The sequence below is a fragment of the Schistocerca americana genome, chromosome 10, assembly GCF_021461395.2.
Source record: "Schistocerca americana isolate TAMUIC-IGC-003095 chromosome 10, iqSchAmer2.1, whole genome shotgun sequence".
Lineage (NCBI taxonomy): Eukaryota > Metazoa > Arthropoda > Insecta > Orthoptera > Acrididae > Schistocerca > Schistocerca americana.
Window position 1 is genome coordinate 20,791,900 of NC_060128.1, and position 7,344 is coordinate 20,799,243.

Sequence of the window (7,344 nt, forward strand, 5' to 3'; positions counted from 1 at the left end):
TTTGTTGTCGCTGGGTATTCTGTTGTGGTGCGCGCGTGTTCCCGCTCCTGTTTCCACGTGTTCGCCTACGCCTTCTCTGGGTTTTCGGTTCTGGGGCTCCCTGTGTTAGTGTGTTTTCATGTGTGACATGTGTAGTTTCGCAGGCAGTGGCTACAGGGGGTGGGGTCGTGTTGTTTCTGGGGGCTGGTGTTGGTACCGGTGTGGGTGCAGTGTCGTGTGTTGGCTGAGACAATTGTGTTGCTGTCGCAGCGGTTGTGATAGGTGTGTGTGCTGGGCGCAGAGGTTCCGCGGCCTGCACTGCTCCTCCAGGGCGTGTAGCCATGGCGAACGACACTCCGTTCCTGACAGGGTTTGGTGCGGGCCTTGGTCGTGTTATGACGTTGGGTGGCTTCGACTGTTGGTTTTTGCGCCTCTGCGCCTCTCTGTATACGTTGCAGCCCCTGTAGTTGGCCGCATGGGCTTGGCCACAGTTGGCGCAACGGCGTATGTTTTCATGAATTAGTGTACATGCGTTGGAAGCGTGATTGCCAGCGCATCCGCGGCAACGGGGTGCCAGGCCGCAGCGGAGGCCCGAATGACCGAACCACTGGCAGTTGTTACATTGTTGGGGGACTTGTGGCGGTTCGTAGATTTCTACCCTTACGTCCATCCGCAGAAGGCTTTTTATCTGGAGAAGGCCGCGGGAGGCGGCCGTATCGGCCATCTCAACCAGGTAGTGTGGTAGACGGTGGTGGGAGCGGAAGCCTGTCATCCTGGAAGCACTTTTGCAGTCGAATCCAAGGAAGTTAAGCGCCGCTTGTACTGTGTTGTTTGGGGTGTTGGGGTCCACCCCCTTTACCACGTACTGCTGTGTCCGTTCTTCGGCGGTCCTGTACGTATAGTGCTCGATTTCCTATTCTTTGAGGAAGATAAGGAGATCTTTGTATTCACTGTTAGTTGATACGTACAGTGAGGCCCTATCCCCAGAGTACTTCGTGTGTAGCGTGCAAGGTGAGTGCCTTTCCGCGAATGTTGTGTTGAGGACGCTGAGGTCCCCGTAGTTCTGGATTACGACTGGGGGAAAACCAGTCTTCTGTTGTGTGGGCGTAGCTGCGGTTGGTGCTTGTGTGGTGTTGCTGACCGCAGGTCGGGTCGTGTTTGTTGTTGTAGCATTGGTGTTCCTAACATGAAGCGCGGGTTTTGGCGTAGGTAGCAGCGCCTTTCGGCTACCTTGCGAGTGTGTTTGCTCGCTTGTTTGCGTGGTGTTTCTTTGTTTGCGTCGTGGGCCCTCCACCTGCCAGGGCCCAGTGTAGTGTTGTTCTGTGTCCGCATCTGCGGCTGCCGGTTCCGCCGTTGGAGTCGGTTGCCGCAGTGGGACAGTGGTGCATGAGTCACCAGATGCAGGTGAATGTAATGTTATATGGAGTGTACTTGTCCGCGTGGGGGACTCACTTGTGCCGCAGAGGTCGTTTATTAATCGACGCTGGCTCAGCAGTTCCTGCGCTTGCGCAGCGATCTGCCGGTCCTTGTCGGCCAACACCTCCTCAACAGCGGCAAGCGGGACGCTGACGTCGACGGGAACAGCCGACTCTCGCGCCTCTTTAGCTGCAGCCTTGCTGCGGGTTAGGGCGGGGGAAACACCGGCAAATCTGCCATCGTGTGTTTGCAGGAGCTTTATTTGGTGTGGGTGGGCACGACAATTATGCTTTTTCTGAGAAGAAAAGGCTAATAGTAGGTCCTACGAAGAGGGGGAATACCCTACGGCCTACCGTGCGCCGTTGGTGCAGTGGCGCGGCACCTAAAGGAGGTGCGGAGGAAGAGAAGTGGCCTACAGTACGCGGGGTGGTCCGACGTGAACGGGCCCCTGGCACTGATCAACCCTAACAAAGAACGAGAGAGTCTCGCTAGGTTTGTAACCGAAGTTACGGGTTACTGTGAGTCAGTGACTGGGGTGAAGCATCGGAATTTATAACTAGTGTCACAGGAATGGTTCAAAACTTAGACAGTGAGAAGAGTCAGACTTCTTTTACTTAAGTCGGCATTGTGCCTTTTGTATTTAATTCCGATGCAATTTCTGTGTTTCATCGTCAATAAGAAGGTCCAAGGGATACAGTAAACCTTGAGTGAAGCATCAGAGACTATAACTAGTGTCACAGGAATGGTTCAAAGCATAGACAGTAAGAAGAGTCAGTCTTCTTGTACTTAATTCGGCATTGTGCCTTTTGTATTTAATTCCGATGCAATTTCTGTGTTTCATCGTCAATAAGAAGGTCAGAGGGACACAGTAAACCTGATATGAAGCATCGTAATCTATAACTAGTGTCACAGGAATGGTTCAAAACGTAGTCAGTAAGAAGAGTCAGTCTTCTTGTACTTAAGTCGCTATTGTGCCTTTTGTATTTAATTCCGATGCAATTTCTGTTTTTCATCGTCAATAAGAAGGTCCAAGGTATACAGTAAACCTGGAGTGAAGCATCGGAATCTATAACTAGTGTCACAGGAATGGTTCAAAACATAGACAGTAAGATGAGTCAGTCTTCTTGTACTTAAGTCGGCATTGTGCCTTTTGTATTTAATTCCGATGCAATTTCTGTGTTTCATCGTCAATAAGAAGGTCAGAGGGATACAGTAAACCTGATATGAAGCATCGTAATCTATAACTAGTGTCACAGGAATGGTTCAAAACATAGTCAGTGAGAAGAGTCAGTCTTCTTGTACTTAAGTCGGTATTGTGCCTTTTGTATTTAATTCCGATGCAATTTCTGTGTTTCATCGTCAATAAGAAGGTCCAAGGTTTACAGAAAACCTGGAGTGAAGCATCGGAATCTATAACTAGTGTCACAGGAATGCTTCAAAACATAGACAGTAAGAAGAGTCAGTCTTCCTGTACTTAAGGCGGCATTGTGCCATTTGTATTTAATTCCGATGTAATTTCTGTAATTTATCGTCAATATGAAGGTCAGAGGGATACAGTAAACATGAAGTGAAGCATCGGAATCTATAACTAGTGTCACAGGAATGGTTCAAAACATAGTCAGTAAGAAGAGTCAGTCTCCTTGTACTTAAGTCATCATTGTGCATTTTCTATTTATTTCTGATGCTTTTTCTGTCTTTCGTCGTCAATAAGAAGGTCCAAGGGATACTGAAAACCTGGAGTGAAGCATCGGAATTTATAACTAGTGTCACAGGAATGGTTCAAAACACAGACAGTAAGAAGAGTCAGACTTCTTTTACTTAAGTCGGCATTGTGCCTTTTGTATTTAATTCCGATGCAATTTCTGTGTTTCATCGTCAATAAGAAGGTCCAAGGGATACAGTAAACCTTGAGTGAAGCATCAGAGACTATAACTAGTGTCACAGGAATGGTTCAAAACATAGACAGTAAGAAGAGTCAGTCTTCTTGTACTTAATTCGGTATTGTGCCTTTTGTATTTAATTCCGATGCAATTTCTGTCTTTCATCGTCAATAAGAAGGTCAGAGGGATACAGTAAACCTGATATTAAGCATCGTAATCTATAACTAGTGTCACAGGAATGGTTCAAAACATAGTCAGTAAGAAGAGTCAGTCTTCTTGTACTTAAGTCGGTATTGTGCCTTTTGTAGTTAATTCCGATGCAATTTCTGTGTTTCATCGGCAATAAGAAGGTCCTAGGTATACAGTAAACCTGGAGTGAAGCATCGGAATCTATAACTAGTGTCACAGGAATGGTTCAAATCATAGACAGTAAGATGAGTCAGTCTTCTTGTACTTAATTCGGTATTGTGCCTTTTGTATTTAATTCCGATGCAATTTCTGTCTCTCATCGTCAATAAGAAGGTCCAAGGGATACAGTAACCCTGAAGTGAAGCATCGAAATCTAAAACTAGTATCACAGGAATTGTTCAAATCATAGACAGTAAGCAGAGTCAGTCTTCTCGTACTTAAGTCGGCATTGTGATTTTTATTAAATTCGGATGCAATTTCTGTGTTTAATCGTCAATAAGAAGGTCCAAGGGATCCAGTAAACCTTGAGTGAAGCATAAGAGACTATAACTAGTGTCACAGGAATTTTTCAAAACATAGACAGTAAGAAGAGTCAGTCTTCTTGTACTAAATTCGGCATTGTGCCTTTTGTATTTAATTCCAATGCAATTTCTGTGTTTCATCGTCAATAAGAAGGTCAGAGTGATACAGTAAACCTGATATGAAGCATCGTAATCTATAACTAGTGTCACAGGAATGGTTCAAAACATAGTCAGTAAGAAGAGTCAGTCTTCTTGTAGTTAAGTCGGTATTGTGCCTTTTGTATTTAATTCCGATGCAATTTCTGTGTTTCATCGTCAATAAGAAGGTCCAAGGTATACAGTAAACCTGGAGTGAAGCATCGGAATCTATAACTAGTGTCACAGGAATGGTTCAAAGCATAGTCAGTGAGAAGAGTCAGTCTTCTTGTACTTAAGTCATCATTGTGCATTTTCTATTTGTTTCTGATGCTTTTTCTGTGTTTCATCGTCAATAAGACGGTCCAAGGGATACTGTAAACCTGGAGTGAAGGATCGGAATCTATAACTAGTGTCACAGGAATGGTTCAAAACATAGACAGTAAGATGAGTCAGTTTTCTTGTACTTAAGTCGGCATTGTGCCTTTTCTATTTAATTCCGAAGCAATTTCTGTGTTTCATCGTCAATAAGAAGGTCAGAGGGATACAGTAAACCTGATATGAAGCATCGTAATCTATAACTAGTGTCACAGGAATAGTTCAAAGCATAGTCAGTAAGAAGAGCCAGTCTTCTTGTACATAAGTCGGTATTGAGCCTTTTGTATTTAATTCCGATGCAATTTCTGTGTTTCATCGTCAATAAGAAGGTCCAAGGTATACAGTAAACCTGGAGTGAAGCATCGGAATCTATAACTAGTGTCACAGGAATGGTTCAAAACATAGACAGTAAGATGAGTCAGTCTTCTTGTACTTAAGTCGGCATTGTGCCTTTTGTATTTAATTCCGAAGCAATTTCTGAGTTTCATCGTCAATAAGAAGGTCCAAGGTATACATTAAACCTGGAGTGAAGAATCGGAATCTATAACTAGTGTCACAGGAATGGTTCAAAACATAGACAGTAAGATGAGTCAGTCTTCTTGTACTTATGTCGGCATTGTGCCTTTTGTATTTAATTCCGAAGCAATTTCTGTTATTCATCGTCAATAAGAAGGTCCAAGGGATACAGTAAACCTTGAGTGAAGCATCAAAGTCTATAACTAGTGTCACAGGAATGGTTCAAAACATAGTCAGTAAGAAGAGTCAATCTTCTTGTACTCAAGTCGGTATTGTGCCTTCTGTATTTAATTCCGATGCAATTTCTGTGTTTCATCGTCAATAAGAAGGTCCAAGGGATACAGTAAACCTGAGGTGAAGCATCGGAATCTATGACTAGTGTCACAGGAATGGTTCAAAGCATAGACAGTAGGAAGAGTCAGTCTTCTTGTACTTAAGTCGGCATTGTGCTTTTTGTATTTTATTCCGATGCAATTTCTGTGTTTCATCGTCAATAAGAAAGTCCAAGGGATACAGTAAACCTGGAGTGAAGCATCGGAATCTATAACTAGTGTCACAGGGACGGTTCAAACCATAGACAGTAAGATGAGTCAGTATTCTTGTACTTAATTCGGCATTGTGCATTTTCTATTTATTTCCGATGCAATTTCTGTGTTTCATCGTCAATTAATAGGTCCAAGGGATACAGTAAACCCGAAGTGAAGCATCGGAATCTATAACTAGTGTCACAAGAATGGTTCAAAACATAGTCAGTAAGAAGAGTCAGTCTTCTTGTACTTAAGTCATCTTTTTGCATTTTCTATTCATTTCTGATGCTTTTTCTGTGTTTCATCGTCAATAAGAAAGTCCAAAGGATACTGTAGACCTGGAGTGAAGCATCGGAATTTATAACTAGTGTCACAGGAGTGGTTCAAAACACAGACAGTAAGAAGAGTCGGACTTCTTTTACTTAAGTCGGCATTGTGCCTTTTGTATTTAATTCCGATGCAATTTTTGTGTTTCATCGTCAATAAGAAGGTCCAAGGGATACAGTAAACCTTGAGTGAAGCATCAAAGTCTATAACTAGTGTCACAGGAATGGTTCAAAACATAGACAGTAAGAAGAGTCAGTCTTCTTGTACTTAAGTCGGCATTGTGCCTTTTGTATTTAATTCCGATGTAATTTCTGTGTTTTATAGTCAATAAGAAGGTCCGAAGGGTACAGTAAACATGAAGTGAAGCATCTGAATCAATAACTAGTGTCACAGGAATGGTTCAAATCATAGTCAGTAAGATGAGTCAGTCTTCTTGTACTTATGTCGGCATTGTGCCTTTTGTATTTAATTCCGAAGCAATTTCTGTTATTCATCGTCAATAAGAAGGTCAGAGGGATACAGTAAACCTGATATGAAGCATGGTAATCTATAACTAGTGTCACAGGAATGGTTCAAACATAGTCAGTAAGAAGAGCCAGTCTTCTTTTACATAAGTCGGTATTGTGCCTTTTGTATTTAATTCCGATGCAATTTCTGTGTTTCATCGTCAATAAGAAGGTCCAAGGTATACAGTAAACCTGGGGTGAAGCATCGGAATCTATAACTAGTGTCACAGGAATGGTTCAAATCATAGTCGGTAAGAAGAGTCAGTCTTCTTGTACTTAAGTCGGCATTGTGCCTTTTGTAATTAATTCCGATGCAATTTCTGTGTGGCATCGTCACTAAGAAGGTCAAGGGATATAGTAGTCCTGAAGTTAAGCATCGGAATCTATAACTAGTGTCACAGGAATCGTTCAAAACATAGTCAGTAAGAAGAGTCAGTCTTCCTGTAGTTAAGTCTGTATTGTGTCTTTTCTATTTAATTCCGATGCAATTTCTGTGCTTCATCGTCAATAAGACGGTCCAAGGGATACAGTAAACCTGAAGTGAAGCATCGGAATTTATAACTAGTGTCACAGGAATGGTTCAAAACATAGTCAGTAAGAAGAGTCAGTCTTCTTGTACGTAAGTCGGCATTGTGAATTTTGTATTTCATTCGATACAATTTCTGTGTTTCATCGTCAATAAGAAGGTCAGAGGGATACAGTAATCCTGAAGTAAAGCATCGGAATCTATGACCAGTGTCACAGGAATGGTTCAAAACATAGTCAGTAAGAAGAGTCAGTCTTCTTGTACTTAAGTCGGTATTGTGACTTTTGTATTTAATTCCGATGCAATTTCTGTGTTTCATCGTCAATAAGAAGGTCCAAGGGATACAGTAAACCTGAAGTGAAGCATCGGAATCTATGACTAGTGTCACAGGAATGGTTCAAAACATAGACAGTAGGAAGAGTCAGTCTACTTGTACTTAAGTCG